Consider the following 22,395-nt stretch of genomic DNA (forward strand, 5'->3'; position numbering starts at 1 on the left):
CTGTCACAGCCAGTGCCCACCCTCATCCTTTTCCATTTCAGGGCCGATCCACGGTATTTAAGCAGAAGTTACTGCCTTGTAAACGAACTTACTTACAAAACAGAAATAGAGTCACAGATGAAAAAAACAAACTTATGGTTACCAGGAAGGAAAGTGGGGGGTATAAATTGGGAGAGTGGGATTGACATATATGCACTGCTATATATAAAATAGATAACTAATAAGGACCTACTGTATAGCACAGGGAACTCTACTCAATACTCTGTAATGACCTATATGGGAAAAGAATCTAAAAAAGAGTGGATATATGTATATGTATAACTCATTCACTTTGCTGTACACCTGAAACTAATGCAACATTGTAAGTCAACTATACTCCAATAAAATTTTTTTTAAAAGTCAGTCGTCTGACTTACTACATCTCTGACCCCTCCGTCCCTCTTTCTGAGATAGGACCCCTCGCTTGTGCCCTTCCCTTCTGCTTCCATTGCACGACTTCTGGCCCCAGCAGGTGTTTTGTATTCCTGGAACCAGCAGCCAAGTCGTCTAGGGAACGATCCCCGGAGGAGAGCTGGGAGAGATTCTGCATATTTGTCACCTTCTAAACTCTTCTGACAGCCTGCCTGAGCCTGCCTGGTTCCTCCACTTAAGAACCTTTGTCTGTACAGTGGAATTAATACCAATTTATCTGACAGATCCTGAAACAGCATGGGCGCACGCCCCGTATTGGCCGACCATCGTGCTAGCGGTAGGGACCAGCCCACCTGGTCCTTGAAACACGAGAGACCATGCATGTAGGAAGGCCATCCTCGCTTTCTAATCTTCAGAAGAGACTGACTTGTGAGCAGACCACGCCCGGGGCACATCCCCCGGTGGCCAGCTCTTACCGCAAGATCCATACTTGGCTCTGGCCACACAGGGCCTCAAAAGATGAGAGTTCATTTTCCGTTCATGGCCTCCCAGGGCCCACTGAGCTTCAGTCTCAGGCTGGATGGGAATTAAAGGTCACCCAGGAGAACCATCCCTATTTTGTGACCATGTGGGGACATTCTCCAGGTGTGACTTATGGATCTGGTCAGGATGGAGCCAGAGTCTGCGTCTCCATCATTTACGTGCCTGTTGAGTCAGAGAAGGTTCACGTTGCCTGCCCAGAAGTGAATCAGAATCTTGCCTGGGAGTCGATGTCCCACGTGATTGGACTTCAGCTTATATTTATAGACTCATGTGCTACTGCTCCCGGACACAGTTCTGTATTTTAGCAAAACGATATGGTTTTTCTCCCAAATACATCTTGTGCTTTCCCATTTCTAAAAGCCTCTACTTCCATGTACATATCTTTGCTTCTACTAGTGGTCTTGCCACTTTGTCACTCACAGTTACATCCATCCTGAAGGTCTGATTTCAGCAATACTTTCTCCATAAAGACTTTTCCTGACCCTTCCCCTCAAAGGCTTCTCGGTTCCTCAAAACTCTGACGGCTCAGTTTGTATCACTGTTACCACGTTAGCTACTAGTTTAGGTATTTGTGTGCACCTTGTCTACCTCCTGCTGGAACTGGATTGTAAACTCTCTGAGGACGGGCCATTCTCTGCCATCTCTGTATGCCCCACAGCATCTAAGATAGCCTTTTGCACAAACTAGGAGCTCCATAAACATCTGCTGTGAAATGAATGAGAATCAAGAAATGAGTTGTTAAGGAATTTTGGAAAACTCAGCTGGCGACAGGGTCCAGAGTAAAAGGGAAAGTCAAGAGCAGGAAATGTGCTGGTTTGATCCCTCTTTGGGGGAAGCCAGCTGCAGCCCTAACAAAATTCTTTCCTTAAAAAAAAAAAAAGAAAGAAAAGTCCCAAAGCAGCGAAGTTGGCAGAGGAAGTGATGACGTCAGCCTTTCATTCCTTCCCAGATGTGTCCCTCAAAGAACACTCAAGACACCAAATGACATCTCCAGGCCTCATCTTCCACGTAGGTTTCCTGGAACGTGCACACACACACACACATACTCATTCCTGGGGGACGAACAACAAGTATGTTTTAGATGCTTGATAAGTATTCTTGTTGGGGCAGAAAGTGTCACTCAGGTTATGCGAGTACAAAGCATTAAAGTACATTTAGTTCTTTTTCTGTGCAAAAGCCAAGATTGTAGATGAGAATTTATTTTTGTTAGATTTATAATAAATCCACATGGACTATCAACAGGTATCAGAATTATCTCGATATCGTGATGCTAAAAAGTACTGAGCAGGTGGCTGAAACCTGACACCATGTCCCAGAGCTCGTGTGACAGTGAAATCCAAGGGCCCACAGGAAAGGCGTGACCTGACCAGGTCTGGCTTTGGCTGGGGCTACCGTGCAGTCAGCCCGGATGGGTCAGGGGGAGGGAGAGGGAATTTATGTCACAGCAGGATGTCCTTGTCTGTACTTGTCTCTCTGGGCTTACATCTTCCGAGGGCACGTCTCCCTTGCTGAATCAGTCCTGAGCATCAGACTTTGTTTTTACAGATTTATTGAGGTATAATTGGCATACCTTAAAATTCACCCCTTGCAAGTATATGATTTAATTATTTTTAATAAACGTATAGAGTTGTGCAACCATCACTACAAGCCAGTTTGAGGACATTGCTATCATCCTAAAAATGTTATTAAGTTCATTTGCAGTCAACACTGACTTCCATCTCCCGACCCAGGTAGTCACGGATGTGCTTTCTGTCTCTGTAATTTGCCTTTTCTGGGCATTTAATATAAATGAATCATATAATATATATATAGACTTTGCAACTGGCTTCTTGAAGCATGATTTGTTTAGGTTCATCCATGCTGTAAAATGCACAGGTATTTCATTCCTTTCTAGCACCAAATAGCATTCCATTGAGTGGATATACCACATTGGGTTTATCCATTCAGCAGCTGGTAGACATTTGGATTGTTTCCAATTTAGAGCTATTATGAATAATGCTGCCGTGAACATTCACTTACAAGTCTTTGTGTGAACACATCTTCATTTCTCTTGGATAGATTCCTTAGAGTGAATTTGCTGGGTTTTGGGTAAGTTTATATCCAAAGTAGATGTACCATTTTCATTCCTGCCAGGAATGTGTGAGTGTTCCCATTTCTCCAGATCTTCGTCAATACTGTCCTTCTAAATAGAGCACACTAGTGGGTGTGTGGTGGTATCGCACTGTGATTTTCATCTGCATTTCCTAATGACTAATGACGTTGAGCCCCTTTCCATGTGCTTATTCGCTATTCATATGTCTTTCTTGGTGAAATGTTTATTCAAGTCTTTTATCCATTCTTCAGTGGGGTTGTTTGTCTTCTTATTGAGTTGTAAAAGTTCTTTTTATATTCAGGATACAAGTCCTTTATCAAATACATGTTTTGCAAATATTTTATCCCAGTCCGTGGCTGGATTTTACCATTTGTTCAGGTGGTTTCTTGAAGCATAAAGGTTTTTTAGTTTTAATAAAGTGCAATTTATCCATTTTTCATGGCTCTTGTGTTGGAGCCATAAAGATTTTCACAAGGTTTCTCAAAGATTTTTCTCCTGTGTTTTCTTCTAGAAGTTTTATAGTTTTGGCTCTTACATGTAGGACTTTGAGTTAATTTTTATGTGTGATGTGAGAGAAGGGTCCAGGTTACGGCTATCCCCCATCCCAGTCCCTCTTGCTGCACAGATGATCATATCTCCATTGAACTGTCTTGTTACTTTAGTTGAAAATCAAATGACCATAAATGTAAAGTTTTATTTCTAGACTTTCAATTCTGTTCCAATAATCTATATGCCCGTCTTGATGCCAATACCACATTGCCTCGATCACTGAAGGTTTTTAATAAGTTTCGTAATCACGTGGCGTAAGTCCTCCAACTTTTTTTTCTTTTACAAAATTGTCTTGGCTACCCTAGGTCTTTGCATTTTCCATATAAAATTTTAGGATCAACTTGTCATTTCTACCGAAAATCAAATTAGGGAGAAATGACATCTTAACAACATTGAGTCTTCCAATCCATGACCACTTCACCTTCGTTTATTAAGATCTTACTTTAGATTTAATTTGTTCTTCTTCTTCTAGTTTCCTAAGATGGAAACTTAGGTTATTGATTTTAGATCTTTCTTCTTTCCTAATATATGCATTCAATCCTATAATTTCCCTTGAAGCACTGCTTTCACTGAATTCGACACATTTTGATAAGTTGTATTTCATTTTCATTTAGTTCAAAATATTTTAAAATTTCTCTTGAGACAGGAAAGTAGGTAATGTTTGGAGAGGTAGGTAGACTGACTTGAGACTTCTTTCACCATGAGTTATTTAGAAACGTGTGGTTCAATCTCCAAATATTTTGGGATTTCCCATCTATCTTTCTGTTATTGATTTCTACTTTAATTTTGTTGCGGTGAGAACACACTTTGTATTATTTTTATCCTTTTAAATTGTGTATAAATGTTGTTTAATGGTCCAGAATGTGTCTATCTTGCTGAATATTCCATGTGAGTTTGAGAAGACTGTGTATTCTACTTTTGTTGAAGTGTTATGTAAGTGTTGCCTAGATCCAGTTGATTAATTGTGCTATTCAGTTCAACTATATCCTTATTGATTTTCTGCCTACTGAATCCATCAGTTACTGAAAGAGGGGTCTGAAGTCTCCAACTGTAATAGTGGATTTGTCTCTTTCTCCTTGCTTTCTATTTTGACACTCTGCTGTCAGGTGCGTACATGTTAAGGATTGAGTCTTCCTGGGGAATTGACTCCTGTATCACTAGGTAATGTCCTTCTTTATCCATGACAACATACCTTGTTCTGCAGTCTGATTTGTCATATTAATGTAGCTCCTGCAGCTTTCCTTTGATTAGTGTAGCGTGGCGCACCCCTTTCATTTAATCTATCTGTGTCTTTATATTTAAATTGGGTTTCTTATAGACAACATATAGTTGGGTCTTGTGCTTTTACTCATTGTGACAATCTCGGTCTTTTGATTTCTGTATTTGACATTCATATTTTAAGTGATTTTTTATAACATTGGATTAATGTCTACTGCATTTATAACCGTCTTATATTTGTTACACTTGTCCTTTGTTTCTTTTTTTATTTTCCCCTCTTTCTTTTCCTTCTCAATTTCTTCCTCCTGTCCCTGGTAATATTGCTGTCATTCACTTATCTATATGGTATAATCACCCCAAATGTTGTTATTACTATTACTCTAAACAAATATTTATCAATTAGATCAATTAAGAATAAGATAAGTAAAAAATTTTATTTTACTTCACTTATTCCTTCCCTGATGTTCTCTCTTTGATTATATAGATCCAAGTTTCTGACCTATGTCATTTTCCTTCTCTCTTTTTCTTTGTCTTTTTTTCCCTTTATTTTTTAATTGAAGTATACATGATTTACAATGTTGTTTTAGTTTCAGGTGTATAGCAAAGTGATTCAGTTATACATACACACATTATATATATACATTTATATTCTTTTTCAGAGTCTTTTCCATTATAGCTTATTACAAGATATTGAGTAGAGTTCCCTGTAGTATACAGTAGGTCCTTGTTGGTTATCTATTTTATATATAATAGTGTGTGTATCTTCAGGTGAGACAGGAAGGCTCTAGGGAACTGGAGCTGGTTAATTGCCCTTCCCCCCCAGTGGATAAGGCTCTGGTAAAGTTGGTCCCTTGGAGAGCAGAACTTCGTTATGGAGAATGTTCTGGGCATATATAAAAATGGTTACTTCCCCCAACCTCTGCCTGAAACATGAGGGAATTTGTGTCGGGTCCTGACCTTGAGAATCCAGTGGGTTCCTGAAAGTAGAACTCGTAAAAATGGGGGGGCCTCCCTAAAACTGCACCTCCAGGAGATTCTCACTCTCCAGCAAATCCACACTCAGCCTCCAGCAGTTCATCAAAATTATCACTTAAGTGTGTCTACCCTTTTATGGCCACAGCGACTTCTTCCCCAGATGAGCTGATCGAGGCTGTGGTTCTCCATATTCACCTGTTCCCCCAGGATGGTGCCTTGGCTGTGACGTCCATTTTCTGATACTCATTTTCTAAGATATTCATTTATTTTCAGTTGGTTCAGCTTTTATCTCGTCACAAGTATAGAAGTGATGAGTTCCAAGCTCTTTACGTGTTACAGCTGAAACTGGAATTCCTCCATTCTTTTACTTTTAATCTCATTGTTCCTTTGACTCTAAGCCACTTCTCTTGTAGACAGGATATAGTTTGGTCTTGCTCTTTTTTATTCAGTCTGATAATCTGTGCTTTTTAAGTGGAGTGTTTAGTGACAATTCTGTACCCAGTTCCATGCGTGGGTCTTTTTTCCCACACCACCAAGCAATTCTCCTACATCAGCTGGGTTTTCAATTCAATTTTGACACTACCTGGAAATAGCATCTGATTCCACAGGTTGAGGGTTCAGTCGCACAAGCCTGTCCCCCACTTCAGATGCCAATTGCAAGTCCAGGTTGTTACCTGTGCTTCTGACCAGCCAGCTATAAACTGGAGGTTCCCACGACCCCCTCCTCTGGTTTGATTAATTTGCTAGAGTTGCTCACAGAAGTCAGGAAACAAAGGATATCAAAAGATACAAATCAACAGCCAGATCAAGAGATACACAGCACAAGGTCCCAAACAAAAGAGCTTCTTTCCCGGTGGAGTTTGGCACCCAGCATGGTGGCACATGGAAGTGTTCTGGTTCACCAACCTGGAAGGTCTCCAAACCCCATCCTTTGGGGTTTTATGGAGGCCCCATTACACAGGCGTGATTGATTAAATCGTGGACTATTGTAATTGACTCAACCTTCAGCCCCTCTCCCTTGCCCAGAAATCAGGGGGTGGGACTGAAAGTTCCAACTCTCAGTTGTTCATGGTTTGTTCCCCTGACAACTAGCTCCCCCATCTTTAGGGGATTTCCAAAAGTCATCTCATTAACATAAACTCAGTTGTGGTAGAAAGGGGCTTGTTATAAATAACAAGACACCCATTTTACCTGTATGACTCTGAAGCTATTTGGGGAACTGAGGACAGGAGACCAACTATTATAACAAAAGATGCCCCTATTGCTCTAATCACTTAGGAAGTCCCAAGGGTTTTGGGATCTGTGAGCCAGAAACCATGGGCAAAGACGAAATACATATTTCTTATAATAAATTACAATATCACAGTAGGCCATTTACATTTAGTGTAATTACTGATATGGTTGGATTTACATCTGCTATTTTGGTATTCGTTTTCTATTTTTCTCATGTCGTTTTAAATTCCTCTCCTCCTCCCTTCCTTCCTTCTTTTGTGTTAAATAACTATTTTTAGTGTATCATTTTAATTCCTCCGTTGATTTTTTTGCTATATTTTTAGTACTTTCTTGATGGTTGCTCTAAGTATTATAATATGCATCTCAACTTACTGCAATCTAATTGAGAATAACACTACATTAATTCTAGAAACTTTGTTTCGATATATTTTCCTTTCCTCTCCCTCCTTTGTTCCATTATTATCATATCTATTTCTACATAGCTATTTCTACCCAATAATACAGTGTTATAATGTTTGCTTTATACAACTTCTTTTAAAGAAGTTAGGAGAAGAAATGAGAAAATATATTTATAGAGCCTTTTGTATTTACGCACATCTTCATCATTTCTGGAACTCTTCATTTCTTATTGTGGTTTTGAGTATTATCTGGTGTTACTTTCTTTCAGCCTAAAGGACTTCCTTTAGTATCTCTTGTAAGGTGTGTCTGCTAGTAAAACATTATCCTGGTCTTTGGTTATGTGGGAAGATATTTTTCAGCACTGTGAATATGCCAGTCCATTCCTCTGTGGCCTCCATTGTTTCAGAAGGGATTCATTTGTATAATTTCTACCTTTTTATTGAGGTTTTTAAAATTCATTGAATCATTGTTGTCATACTTTCCTTAAATTTTTTAACATAGTTTCTTTTACTTACTTAAACATATTTGTAATAGCTGCTGTAAAGATTTTGTCTGATAAACCCAACATCTTAGGGACACACAGAGACAGTTTCTCTTGACTGCAATTTTTTTTTCTGAATATGGTCACACTTTCTTGTTACTTTGACTGTCTTGTAATTTCTTTGGTGAAAACTGGGTATTTTACGTAGTATATTTAGCGACGATGTCTTCTAATTTTCCGCTGAATGCTGTTGGTTTTTGGTGTGTGTGTGTTTGTTTAATAACTTGCCCGCACTAAATCTGCCAAGTTTACCACTTCTGCAGGGTGCATCCATGAAGGCCTCTGCTGTTTGGTTTTTCTTGTGTTTTATTCTTGAGCCTAGCTTTCTATAGTCACCCGTTGTCTTCTTAGATCAGTGTTCAACCAAAGGTTGGTCACAGGTTGGGCTCAAGTACCGCGAGCCAGTAAGACCTCCACTCTCTGCTGATAAATCTGTGAGTGAGCTGGGCAGCACACGCCAATGTACAGGTTTTTTTTTTTTTTTTTCCAAGTCTGCCCAGGCTTCTGTTTTCCATCAAGCCCTCGCATCTCCACCGTACGTGTGGGCAGGTTCCACTGGCCAGAACTGTGTGGGTGCCGTGGGCTGTTCCTGTCTGTGCAGTGCTTGCAACCTGGGGCAACCCGTGATATGTGGAGAGTTTATCCCTCTCCCCATGGCTGCTTCACCTCCCTCAGTTTCCTGTTAAATTTCCAGGTAATCAGCAGTCCATTGCTCACCAGTGTCAAGCTAGCAGAGCCGCGGGCCCTCCCTGTGCACTTGCTTCTGAAATCACTGTGTAAATTGACACCTCTCCAAATACAGAGGCCCCCCTGGCAATGACAAAACAGGGCTCGTTTTCCCAGTCTGCCCTGGTTGAACCATCAAACAACAGAGCTGCTGGGGATGGGAGCAGCTCCAGGCAAGAACACAAATTCAGTCGTTTTCGTGGACAAACATTTCTCAGTTTGGGGCATGTTTTCGGTCAGTTTCTGGAGGGCTGAAATGGTTGTTTGTGACAGTTTTGACCAAGCTTTATAGTTGCTTTTTGGAGAACTGGTTTATCAAACGCTTTACGTTCTCGTGCTGGAAGTTACCCTCTGAGCAGGAGGTTTTTCCTGTGTCTTTCCCAAGCCTGGAGAAGCGATGTACAAGGAAGGTAAGAGCTCTGGGCTGAAAGCTTTTCAGTCTGGACTCTGCCTCTTAAGCGGCTCTTGCCCTTTGCCGTTTCCGTAGCAGGAAAGCAGGGGGTGGATGGGTGACTGCCACCGTTTTTCCCATTTTGAAGATGTTAAGTTTCTAATAGGATTCAGCTCATAAATGTACACAGTGGACCTAAAAATATTAATTGATGTCACCCTTTCCCTGATCCTGATGTCATTTTTATGTCAAACTTTGTCTCCAAGGAAGGTTATGTGTGTGTGTTTCATCTAAGAAGAGGCAAGTCCTTTGACTCCAGTAGAAAAAGGAGGTAATCGATTTCTTTTTCTCCCTTCTCTTTCCTTCCATCCCCTCCTCTTTTCTATCCCCCCGCCCTGCCTTCCCCCCACCCTGTCTCTCTCCTTGTTTCTTCCGTTCTGTCACTGTGAGCCCTGACTTAGTCCCACGCTCCGGACTAAGTGCTGCCTACGTGAATTATCCCCTCTGCTCCCCACGGCAACCTCGTCAGGTCCGTCCTGTGTTAACGACATATGACGCATGAGGAAACTGGAGATGGGAGAAACTTCCCGGTTTGCTCAAAGCCAAAGAGTTTGTTTCTACCTCTCTATTCCCTTCCCCTCTGGGACACCAACTCCAGAAATAAATTGGGTATGAGGCGGCAGTGCGATCGCGTCTCTGGGAGACATGGTTGGGAGTCGGGGGTGGGGAGTAGGATGTTCCCCCCCGCTGTGAGGTGAGGGCGAAGGCTTCCTGTGCAGGGGCAGCGTGAGAGCTGGATCTGGCCCTGGACTTTGGATGGAGAGGGCAGGGAAGGCCCTTTGGGCAGGAGAACAAAGTCAGCACAGCACTGATGCTGGAGTGCAAACGAGGGGCTCTTAAAGGCCTGTTGTCAGTGAGTCAGAAGGAGCGAGCTCACAGGTGCCGAGGGCTTTGGAGGCCAGCCTAAAGATTTTGGAGTTCATTCAGAAAACACAGAAAGGGTGTTCATGGAAGGTTGTTTTGTGCAGAGAGGGGACAGGTCTAGACTGTGCTTTGCATTTGTCATCATCTGGCCGTCCTGTGTAGGGAGCATTCGGTGCAGGAGAGAATAAAAGTATGCAGTCAAGGTCATTGTGCAGAAAAAGGCGAGGAAACCTGAGCCCAGGTGACAAACCGGGAAAGGAGACTAGGGGCAGGCCAAAGGCATCACCAAGGAGATTCCACGGGACTTAGGAGGACTTACAACTTCTCGAATCAGTAGCAAAATCCTACTACAAATCTCATCTTTTATTGCTGTCTAGTGAGATGTTTTATACCCTCTGTATTGTTTTTCCTGAAATAACGTTAAGCAGTTGTAGTCTTGATTATTTTTTCTCTTCCAATGGGTCAAGAGACAACTGTAGCTTTAAAAAAAATAGCTTTAAAAAAAATTTACATTTTCTCTGGGAAGCAGGACAGATGCTGTCCTTCTGCGTGGCGCCTGGGAGAGTCAACATTGAAAGGTCTGTTTGTTTTTTTGGCTTCCACCTGTTGGAAATTCTGTCATCGTAGCTGCTGATAATAAGGAAGAAGGGCCAGCAGGAAATTCCTGCACTTGGACAGGGAATGTTTCCACTGTTCCCCTGGGGGACCACACACGAGCAACTGGCCGCCCATTATAGTTGAGAGCAGCACATTAGCAAGAAAACACAGAGACTCCGGGGGGACTCAGGAAGAGGAGAGCGCATCTCCCTGAAGTGTGCCCTGCAAGCCCACAGACTGCTCTACGTGCCCCCCGCCCCCGCGGGGGGGTGTGTGGGCAGGAGCTCCCTCACAAAGAATAAGTGGAGTTTGGTGAGAAAAACAGCCCCTTGGAAGCAGCGATTCCTTGGATGAGTCTCAGCCTTTCCAACCCTCAGTTACTCCACCTGTAAAATAATACAATGAACAGTAGCAAAGAATCAGTAAGAGCCAACAAATTCGGCATTTTTTATGTACCAGCTACTATTCTAAACCCTTTAAAGACACACTATTATTTAGACCCTTAGAGCAACCCTGTGATACAGGAACTGTCACTGCCCACATGCTAGCAATGGAGGCAAGTTCAGTGACTCGTCAAGGTCACAGCAGACAGGTTGGAGCACCGAGGTCCAAACCCAGGTCTCTGGCTCCAGACGTGTACTTCACTGCTGATATCTTAAGACCTCGTGGGACCCGGGGGGGCAAACAAGCATCAGTACGTGGAATGGCTTTAGGACTCGAAAGGCAATCTCAACCCGCACCATAACAGTATTGATACGACCTTTTAACAACAACGACAGCAATGGTAGGTACCTCTGATGCCCCTGATCTCTCTGCCCTCGGGGGTGGGTAGCCTTCACATCAGATGAGCTACGTGAGCCCTTGCAATCCTCGGACGCTGATAATAAAGGTCCTCCTTTCCCCTCAAGGGGCTGGGAGAAGGGCAGGCCATCTGTGCAGCTTGCTCTGCTACCTGGAAGGCCAGCCCTCACATGTGTATGACGGGGCAGCACTAGACTCAGGGATGGACACAGTCATCTTTGACCTTGGGGCTGATGCAAGCAGGCATACCCCAGAGCAGGGAGAAACCCAGTGCGTGGCGCAGGGGTGCGAGAAGGAGGGCGGGGGAGGCCTGACAGCCTTCTGAACCTCTGGTGGGGACGGCTCTGGTGCATCCCCTCGCTCTGGTGGGGCGAGGGGAGGCTGTGAGCCTGTGGTACCCGGGCTTCATGGAGAGGCATGTCCACACCACATGGCAATTTGTAACAGCATCTCGATAAGTGTTTATCGAGTGTTTCCATCCCTCCTGGAACGGGGCTTGGTGTGGAGGGGAGGGGAGCAGAACCGAGGAGAGAAAGGAGATGCTAATCTATAAACCAGCGAGGGAACCGTGGGTTCACCAAGAAGGGGCTGAGAGTTCTGTTGGGGCCGGCGTCTGGGGAAGGATTCCCCGAGAAGCGGGCATTTCAGTGGGGCCTGGATGGATGAGTAGGATTTCGTGTGCAGGCAGAGAAGAATGGGAAAGCGCATTCGAGGCAAAGCAAGAGCCCCCAGCACCTGGTGTGTGGCCGCCAGAGCGTGGCTGCATGTGTGTGTTTGGGGGAGAAGCTGTGAGTCTGGAAAGTTAGCTCGTGTCCAGAGAGTGTGCGTGGAGGGCCCTGTGTGCCAGGCTCAGGGTCATCCTTCAGCCCGACTGCCTCGGGAGGCCTTTGAAGATTTATTTAATGCTTTATTAATTGGATGCTTTTTATTACACACGCCCTCATGACCACGGTAGAATGTGCAGAAGAGGCAGAAATGTATAAAGGACAAAACCACAGAGATACCAGCTGGAGGGGGCCTGCAGGTTTTCAGGGAGACTCACCTGGTCTGTAACTTTTTCTAGCGGGCTGCTAAGGCCGGGGACTGATGTCCACCTTTAGAGAAATGCCTGGAAACATCCCGGAATGGGGGCAAGAGGCCTCTGGGACTCCAGAACAGAGGGGCCCAGGAAGCCCGACCAGTCAGGCAGGCTGTTACCAGCAGCCCCGCCCTCGACACCCAGGCTCCCTCGCAGGGCAGTCAGAGGTCGCCACCGGCCCGGTCCCCACGCGGCGGGCGCGCGCAGATCCCGGAGGGCGCCCAGGAGGCGGCGGCTCCCGGCGCCGCTTCCACTGGGGGCCGGTTCAGCGGCGCGGGGTCGCGCGGAGCGGCGGGAGAGCGGGCGGTGCCTGACAGCTGTGGGCCGGCGGCGCACGGTGGCGGCAGAGTCGAGGCGGCGGCGGCCGGTGCAAGGTGGGTCCGGAGGAGGGAGGGAGGTGGGAGGTGCGGGTGGGCGCCCCCGCCCGGCAGCCGGCCCGGGTGGCGCTTCCTGCTCTCTGGCCCGCCGCGGGGGCCAGCGAGTGTGTGCAGCACATGGAGTTCCGAGGTGTGCGCCCCAGGAGCAGCTGGACTCCCCACCCCTGTCCCCAGGCCCTGCCTGGCCCTGGCCCCCCATGACGCTCTGAACCCTCTGCGGACTAGAGGAGGGCCAGAAGCCCCCGGTCTGAGATCAGAAGGGACCTCAGGGACCCTGTCGCCACACCCAGCCTCTTCATTTCACAGAAGAAGAAACCGAGGTTCAGAGTGGTGAAGTGACTTGTTCAGGATGGCAGGTCTGGAAGCCAGAAGTCCTCACCTGGAGGTCAGTGCTGCCGGGAGCCCTTGCAACAGGGCCAGGACAGCAGGCTGTGGCCCTGAGTAGAAACAAAGTGCTGGGAGAGACGGAGTCAGAAAGACAAAGAGACAGAAAGAGAACCTCCCAGAGCAAAGGAGGGTCAGGAAATGGGGCGGCACTTCCTCCCTGGCCCCACTTGAGCTGTGGTCTGGCTGCGTGACTCAGCCAGCCTTGCTGACTCTGGCCTATGTGTGTGTGCATGTGTGTGTGCATGTGTGTGTACGTGTGTGCGTGCACGGGCAAGCCCTCTGACTACATACGTCTGTCCACATACACGCAGTGACCTTGCTGGGAGTCTGCCCTGGGTTTGGTATCTGAAGAGGATACCAAGGACCCCAGATGACTTAGTTCTGAGCGGCTCCAGACAGCAGGAAAGGCCTGGAGGGTGGGAGTCCCCAGAAGGGGGGCAGATCAGAGTCCAGGAGAAGAGCCTAACTCATGAGGCGGTGAGTTCCCTGTCTCTGGAAGAAACCAGCATGTACCAAAGAATCTTTTTATCAAGGCTGTGGGCCTAGGAATATGAAACTTGCTAGGGCAGCGTACTGTATAGAATTGGAATTATTTTAGTTTGAGGGTCCAGGGTTCGTGTCCGTTTTTGGGTGACATTACCATGCATGGCCATGTTGGGTAGTGTTTGCCCATCAGAGCTGCTCTGTGCACAGTTTTGGGGGGTAAATGAGAGGCTTGTGTCTGCCCTCGGAGGTCCCCTCGCCTCTCAGGACTGACTGGAAAGGGTGATGAATAACATGAGTCTAGGGTGAGTTTGCAGGAGGGGGTGGTCACCTCTGCGAGGAATGGGTCAGGTGGCCCTCTGGAGGTGGCGCTTCGGCTGGGCCTTGAGGAGGAGGCTGGGTCAGGGCATTTGGGGGCAGGGACGTCTCAGCAGAGGCGGGGAGGTGGCGGTGTCTGGGGACCAGGGAAAACGCAGTGGGCAGTGTGGTGCAGAACGTTGGTTGGGACGAGGTCGGGGAAGGCCTGGTGTGTCAGGCCAGGGAACTTGCGCTTCTTATTCGGCCTGGGCATTTTGGGATGGGTTCTGAGAAGGGCAGTGAGGTCACTGGGGTTCAGAAGAACTTGTCATTTGGCAGCGATATTTGGGAAGCCAAGGATGCTGTGGGAGGGGAACCCAGGAAGGAGAGGAGGCTGAGCCGGGCTGCAGGGCATGCGGAGAAGGGCAGGACCTGGGATGCTGCTAAAAGGGGCGAGGGTAGGAGGAGAAACAGTCTGTTATAGGCCAGGGCCCGTGGTAGGGCATTTCCACCCAGGATCCCATTTAGTCCTCCCAACAACCTTACAAAGAGATTGTTACTACTGTCTCCACTCTATAAAGGAGGAAACTGAGACTCAGAGAGGTCAACAACTTGTCCAAGGTCACACAGCACATGAGTGGTGGGGCAGGGACTGAACCAGAGAAAGCTGGAATAGATCCAGTCTGGCAGCTAAATAAATGTCAGAGGCCTGAGCAGAGAAAGAGACCATGGTGACGGAGATTGGGGTCCCAGTGCTGGACAGGGAAGCCCAGGTTTGGAGCAGCGTCGGGTTTGGTGGTGATTGGAGATGTGTGAACCTGTGATGGTCCCAAGCACCGGGATCGGGGCTGCAGTAGCTATGGCTCTGCACCCCTGCCTCGAGGCTCCCTGTCATGGGTTTGCTGAGCCCACAGGCAGCTGGGGGGTGGCCGGGCTGAGGGAGTTTGGTGGGGGATCCTCCAGGGATCTGGTAAGTCTGTCGCTGAGTTCACGCCCACACAGAACATGCGTGCGTGCTGTGTCTGTGCTCAGGGCCCTCAGGCATTTGCCATTACTCCTTGGGCGAGAATTCGTTCAGGTTGTCACACTGTCCCAGGCCTTGGTTCCTTCCTGTGTTTCACCCATGAAAAGGGCTGGACAGACCCTGAAGATGTGTTTGCAGAATATTGTGGAATTCCACAAGTGCCTTTTCAGGATCCTAAGAACAGGGCCAGGCCTCTCACAGTGTCAGAGCATCTGGGTGACCTAGGGCCAAGTGTGCTCAGTTTTACAGATGGGGAAACTGAGGCTTCAGAAATCACGGTCCTTCACCAGTGGTGAGTGAGTGGCAGAGAGGGTGCCGACCCCTGAGCTCCTGGTCCTCTCCACTGCCATGCGGGGGGCAGCCTCCAGCCTCTCCCTTTATAAAGTCGCCCTGGGTGGGGTTTTTCACAGACAGACCCCCGCATCGGATGGACCCTTTCCAACTGTTATTCTCTTTTTCCCTCTTAAACAATACACACTCACACCCATACGCAAAATGGAAAATGATTTCCATTCACCCGTCTGGTGGTCAAGTCATGTTTGACGTCTCAGAGGGTTTCCATTTCTCTAAGGGAAATGTGGTGAGACCTAGCTAGTCTAGTCAGCGAGCCAGAAGGCATCCCATCCCCGTGTGCAGAGCCAGGGCAGTCTCCACTAAAGTCGGAATGTAAATAAGGTGGCACCCCTAGGGAAGCAGCAGAGAGAACAGGCGGGAGACCGGGAGACAAAGGGAGGAGAAAAGGAGGAAAGGGAAACTGAGCAAGTTTCTGGCACGGGGCAGAGCTACCTTGGGGGACACACCCTCTGGGACCTGGTTGTCCGATCCTCAGGCAGCGTGGAGCAGGGAGGTAACCAGGGGGACCTAAAAAAAGACAAGAGCTACTCAGCCTGACCATCCATCCTGCAACCCGTTCACGTTTGAGAGTGAAAGGCAGAGTGTTGGCAATGACTCTGGGACAATGGGCAGAAGCCAGGATGTCCTGGGCGAGTTGTCATCCTGATGAAAGTCAGCACACATCGAGCGCCAGATGTGCATCTGCTTGTTTAAGCCTCACGAGAACCCAGTGGCGTAGGCGCTGCTATCATTCCCGCTTTACAGGAAGAGTACATGAGGAACAGAGAGGCAGAGCACCATGCCCAGGGTCACACAGCCAGTAACCGGCAGAGGCAGGATTTGCAGCAGGCAGTTTGGCTGCCCCAGAGCTGGGGCCCACAGCTTCACACCTCACTGGCCCTGGAGGCTTGGACGCACCAACAGCTTTGGCACAGACAAGACTCCCTGTCCCTTTCCACGACTCAGCTCGTGACCTGTTGGTCCTTGTCATCCCTTCCCCGCTGTTCTCAAAGGCCGATTTGGCCTGATTTCATCTGTGGTTGAGCCCGAGGTGATGGGGAGGAAGTGCCCTGCAGGTTCTGTCCTCTGCGGCCTCCGCACCTGCTTCAGACTGGTCTCTCCCTTCTTTCTTGCCTTGTAACCGCTCTGCCCGTTCAGACAAGGTCACGGGGACGGATGGACTGGGTCAGACACAGGAAGACCCTCTTGAAGGCCAGTGTGGGGAGTGGGTTGTCTGCCTGAGGGGACTCTCAGGGGCCACCGTCTGGGGGACTAAGTGACACTCAGGGGCCTCTCCCAGCTTGAGGAATATGAGCTTTTCTTTTGTGACAGATTCTTCCGAGACGTTGCATTCCCTTTGTCAGTTTGTTTTGGCTCCCAGCCCTGGTTTCTCAGAATGTCAGCAGTACTTTCTCCCCTGCCCATTTGTTGACACATCCTGGTCGGGCTGGCGTGGCCAAGGGGGCAGTCACGGGGCAGCAGAGCCTGACTCTGGTGACACTCCAGCGGTTCTGGAAGATGCAGGGAGGAGGGAGCAGACAGGTGTCCCACGAGGCTCAGATTCCAAGGGCCTCTGAACCCACTGAGCCTGTGCTGAAGGCCCTTTATTTGCATAGTAGAGCAGCCCTGTGGCTCGTTGGCTTGGCCCGGGCCCTCTGCTCCCGGGACCCCTGGGTCTGTGCAGCTCCGTGTCCTGCTGGGCCGAGAGGAAAGCTGAGAAGGGCAAGACATAGTGCACACGCTGTGGGTGTGCTGAGACCCGCCGGATCCAGGATCCAGTGGTGTGGTCGCCCGCCTCCCAGACCTGCATTGCATTTCTGGCCAGGCAGCTTCCTGAACTCCCTTTTTAACTCAGGGGAATAGCAGGCTGGCTCCAATGGCTGAATTACCAGGGCAGACAAGAGGAAAATCTCCTATTACTGGGCCGATTGGCTGATTTTCACTTTATTTACTTTAGAGATCGCTCCGTGTTGAGCTCCAGGATTTGGTGAATGGATGGAGCTTTGCCACATTGAAGCCGTGTAAACACAAACCCTTGCCCGCTGGTTTGGAAGGTTGCATTGGTGCTGAGGTGGGGGAAGGAGACCAGCGTCCCGCAGCGCTACCCTGATCCAACACAGAATGTCAGGAACCCCCTTCCCACCTGTGCCTTGAGGCTGGATGCCCAGAAATGCACCAGGCGTGGCTGAGAGCTTGGCTCCAGTGGACTCACTGGTCCTTACTACAGCCTTGCAAGATAGGTAACTATTATTGTTATTCTCCCCATGTTATGGATGAGAAAACCAAGGCTGCGAGAGCTGGAGTAACTTGCTTGAGGTCATACGGCTCCTAAGAGGCTGAGCTGGGATTTGAACCCAGGCAACCTGGCCCCAGGGTCACGGGCTCAACCCAGCCTGCCCCTCGGGATGCTGAGCGCCGGGAACAGTTCTGACTCTAACCAGCTATGTGTCGTTGGGATTCACTTTTCTGGCCGGCAGGGGCTGGGTCACCACGTCAGCTCTTGTTCCTGATGGTGATCAGTTGTGCTTTTCTGTGCCCTCTTTGTGTCTTGCTGTCACCTGACCCTGCGTCTGCTCAGGGCAAGGTACTTTATTTCTGGGCTGTGGTTGTCCTGCTACAAATGTGGCTAAGTGTGTTTCCTAGTTCTCCAGCAGGCATTCTTTCTAGCATTTTTATCTTCTGCGCTGTGTCTCTCTGGCACATTTCTTTTTTTGTTGGGGGGAGGGGCACAGCAAGGCATTTAATTAATTAATTAATTAACGAACTTTTAATATTTTAATTTTATTGGAGTAAGTTGATTTACAATGTTGTGTTAGTTTCAGGTGTACGGCAAAGTGATTCAGTTATACGTATATATATATATATTTATATATGTATATTCATTCTTTTTTAGATTCTTTTCGCATACAGGTTATCACAGAATATTGAGTAGAGTTCCCTGTGCTATTCAGTAGACTCTTATATATAGTAGTGTGTATATGTTAATCCCAAGCTCCTGATTTATCCCTCCCACCATGTTTCCCCTTTGGTAACCATAAGTTTGTTTTCGATATCTGTAAGTCTATTCCTGTTTTGTAAATAAGTTCATTTCTATCTTTATTTTTTAATTAGATTCCACATATGAGTGATAGCATATGATATTTGTCTTTCTCTGTCTGACTTACTTCACGTCGTATGATGATCTCTAGGTCCAGCCATGTTGCTGCAAATGGCATTATTTCATCCTTTTCTATGGCTGAGTAGCATTCCATTGTATATATGTACCACATCTTCTTTATCCATTCATCTGTCATTGGACATTGAGGTTGTTTCTATATCTTGGCTATTGTGAATAGTGCTGCTATGAATATTGGGGTGCACGTATCTTTTCAGATTATGGTTTTCTCCAGATATATGCCCAGCTCTCTGGCACGTTTCTTGTTGCTTGTCATTACCCTCTCCGTGAACTATACTAGCCCCTGCTGTGTTGCCCTGTACTCAGGTTTTGGGGGTTCATCTTTGCTCGGGGCTCGGGGTTCTGGTTTCAGTAGATGTGGTGTAATTCTGGGCATGAAGGCAGCTGGAGAAGCAGCAAGGCCCCTAACAGACTTCCACAGGGACCCCTGCAAATAAGAGAATGTATTGAGTGCCTGCCGTGTGCCAGGCACTTTTTCTCATCTAGGACTTAGCATCCCCATTTTACAGATGAGAAAACCGAGGCTCAGAGAGGTAAATAAGTCGTCTGAGTCCACACACCTAGTTCTGGTATAGACACCTCCCTCAGGGACACCCCACCATGCTGCTTCTCCCTGCGCCCCACGCTGGCTGCCTGCAAAGAGCTGCTCTGGTGGGTGGAGGGCTCTGCTTGATACCAGAGCTCTGTTAGCACACCTGTAAGATCCCCTGACTCCACACCAGGTGAGCTGCCCCAGGCACAGTCCAGTCAGAAATACAGGGGTGGGGAGGGCCAGTTAAAAAGTCTGCTCTGGAACTTCTTTTTAAGGAATGCAATTTTAATACCTTGAACCACAGCTCAAATCAGAAACAAAGACGCAGAAAGGAACTGCTAAGGGAAGTGAATGTTAATGAAAAAAAAAAAAATGATTAGGCCTCCATTATGTAATCACACATTGCAAACTAAAAATATTTTTTTAAACGCACAAGTCCTATTTACTGGAATTAGAAATAGAATCAAAAGCTCTAATTTGTACTGAATAGTGATCATGTTATTCCACACACCACATCTGAATTTCCTGACACTGGAGGGACTAAATCAATGTGGTTTTATTGAATGTTAATGCACCCCCCCCCCAAAAAAAACCCTCCAGAACAAAAGCAAAATGGTTGAACACCTACTGTGTGCAGTGCATTGTACTGGGAGAAAGAACAAAGGCCACAGTACTTCTTCTGACAGCATAGGAGACCCCTGCCAAGGGAGCAGGACAGACTGTATGTTCTCTAGAAGGACGTGGGCTTTGGAGAGGCTTAACTAGTTAGGCGAGAACAGAGCGGGTCCTGCAAGGATGGTGGAATTCAGCAAATGGGAGTGGTGGGGTCCTGGAAGAATGTTCCATGGGGGCTCTTCAGTCCGTCTTAGTAGACAGCATCTGAGGACCAGTCTGCATGGAAATTAAACCGATGAAGTTCTGCCCAGGCCGGAAGATGTGCCTTGACCCTCCCCATATTTCTAAGGGTCACCTCCTCCTCTGGCTGGCCTCCACTGACTCAGTTTACCATCTAAAAGCTGTGAGGACCCAGGATGCGGCCCTGGACCCTCTGAACCTTCCTGCTTCCTGTGGATAGAGGTTGTCGTATAGAATCAAGCACAGCTGGCCCTGCCTGGCACACGAGTGTCTGCTCTGGAGGGGGGCTCTCTAGAGTCTGCATGGGTGTGGCTGTGTGTTACATGGACCACACTCCGTTAGGAAGGAGATGGTGATCGGAACCCCACAGAAGGTGCCGTGGGGCTGAGGGGGAAGCAGGTAGGCCCACCCTCAGAGACTGACTCCCTTCGTACAAACTTATCCACCGGGAAAGCCAAACAAAACAGACGGCAAGGAGAAGCCAGGTGATACCCTTTTAACAATAGGTCACTGTTGATTTCTTTCCTGTCTGCTGCCTCGTCAGCCCTGGTTGGTTATAGGGCCAAAGGCAGCTTTTCACAGTTGGCCCCGTCCAAGGTCTGGTCACAATGGTTGGTGGAGACCTCTCTGCCCCAGCCTGCCCGGGGCTGTGGCGTGTCCCTCACCGGGCAGCGGTGCCATGCTCCGTCTGCAGCCGGCGGAGTCTCTGGGCCAGGCTGTCCAGAGTCACTTTAGAAAGAGACGCTAACTAGCACAGGGGTGGTCATGGCTGACCGTCTCGCTATCACCCGGGGGACACGTGTACCCACCCCACTGCCGACGGCGGGTAGCCTGACCGTCAGGCCAACTGAGCATGTGTTTTCTTTCCTGGGACTAAGACGCAAGCTGAGTGACCAGCTCCCGTCCTCCGGGCCTGCCTCATCTGATGGGGTCCTGATGCGGCCCTCCTAGGATGCAGTTCTAGAACTCAGTGCCGGGGGCCAGAGCCGGCAGGTGGGTGAGCAGCTGTGCTTGGTGGCAGGTTCGTGTCGGGAGGAGCTTCTCCACGTGCTGGTGGTGGGCCTGGGCTGCCTCACTGATGAAATAGCTGTCCTTTCCGTCTCTTAGGCAGGTCGTGACAGTGGGGTGAAGCAGTGACAGGTGAAAGTGCGTTTACCTGGGGCTGCTTATATTTTTTGCAACCCAGTGGTTTCCATCCATTCATCAAGTTGGGCTTGATTAACCATTTGCTTCGTAGGTCATCTAACAGGTCCACGTGGTGTTGGCTCAGGCCTGGGTGCCTTTTAATAGGGTGGCCGCACAGTCCAGTTAGGGGACTGAGGCTTAGCCGGCGACCTATATTCCAGAACTCTCTGGCCTGCCGAAGCAAGACCCTCAGCTGGCAGTGGGAAGAGTCGGGCTGCCGGGGACCTCAGGGAGCCTGGGCTCTGCTTCCTTCCAGAGCAGCCTGGAGACACCCACAAATCTAGTGAGAATCTGAAGGCTGGTCGTCTTCAAGAAACCGTCCACAGTGTGTCCTGTTGTTCAGAGCTTCTGCCCTCCCTTTGCCAATATTTGCCCAGGCGTGGGGAGAGTGGATGTAACCACGGATAAGAAAGGAAGGAGGATGCTGGGAGTCAGGGAGTGCGGATGTGTGTGGTCAGACACCCGCGGGCTTAGCTTGGTGTCGCTACAGTCAGTTCTCGTTCCCGGAGAGCCTCCCGTGTTCGGAGCCCTGAGCTGCGAGATGGGGCTAATCTTACCATCCTTCACTTAGACGGGAGGAACTGAGAAGCTAAGCAACTCGCTCAAGGTCACACAGCCGGTCAGCGTAGAATCAATCCAAGCACGGGCACTTGGACAGCAGAGCCCCCGCTCTTAAGAGGGTCAGTCATGTGACGCTGGTGATGATCCTTCATGCAGATGGAGCTCTTTGCCGTGTACACAGCCGTCCACGCTCTGCTTTTAAATCTTTACAGCAGTGAGGTGAGCATTATGCTGGGTATTATATACCTGACGGTGCATAGTAAATGAAATTATGACTGAGGAAACAGTTGGGAAATTGTAAAATGCTCTACAAATATGGAATAATTGTTGACTCCAATTTACAGGTGAGGAAAATAAAGTCAGAGAGGTTAACTGGCTTGCCTGGGGACACATAGGTGACAAAGGGCAGAGTAAGGATGTCAGCCCGGGTCCTAGGACCTCCTAACTGGTGCTATTTGTTTCCTTGACATCATCAGGGAAAGACTGGTTCTGAGTGTATCTGTCACTTCTCCATCCCCGTCTCCCCTCCCTGCCCCCCACCACCAAATTGGTGCCATATGAAAATTAGGCAGAGAATCTAAAGGAGACTAAGGTCGCTTTCCTTAGCTTGGCTTCCTTGCCCTAAATGCAAAGGAGAGTGAAGTTAGGGGTGGAGTTGGGGAGGGTATCTGTCAGCCCGGGGGCCGGGGCGGGGCAGGATGCAGAAAC

The 22,395-nt window shown here is 48.2% G+C and overlaps 1 protein-coding gene across 8 annotated transcripts in view; it reads left to right on the forward strand.

The window, feature by feature from the left end:
• CRACR2A (calcium release activated channel regulator 2A) overlaps positions 1-22,395 on the forward strand; it is a 164,045-nt gene that overhangs the window by 29,785 nt on the left and 111,865 nt on the right. For 2 of the 8 annotated variants that reach the window (XM_082421107.1, XM_082421112.1), the window contains exon 1: positions 12,467-12,852. The exons of 2 other annotated variants lie outside the window; for them this stretch is intronic. The gene's annotated coding sequence lies outside the window, so the exon portion shown is untranslated. Of the gene's footprint in view, positions 1-12,466; positions 12,853-13,591; positions 13,720-16,230; positions 17,620-22,395 lie in introns of those variants that run through there. 4 more of the 8 variants (XM_082421111.1, XM_082421108.1, XM_082421110.1 and 1 more) reach the window with 4 other exon arrangements.

The sequence above is a fragment of the Balaenoptera physalus genome (assembly GCF_965194825.1).
Source record: "Balaenoptera physalus genome assembly, chromosome: 13".
NCBI classification, from domain to species: Eukaryota; Metazoa; Chordata; class Mammalia; order Artiodactyla; family Balaenopteridae; genus Balaenoptera; species Balaenoptera physalus.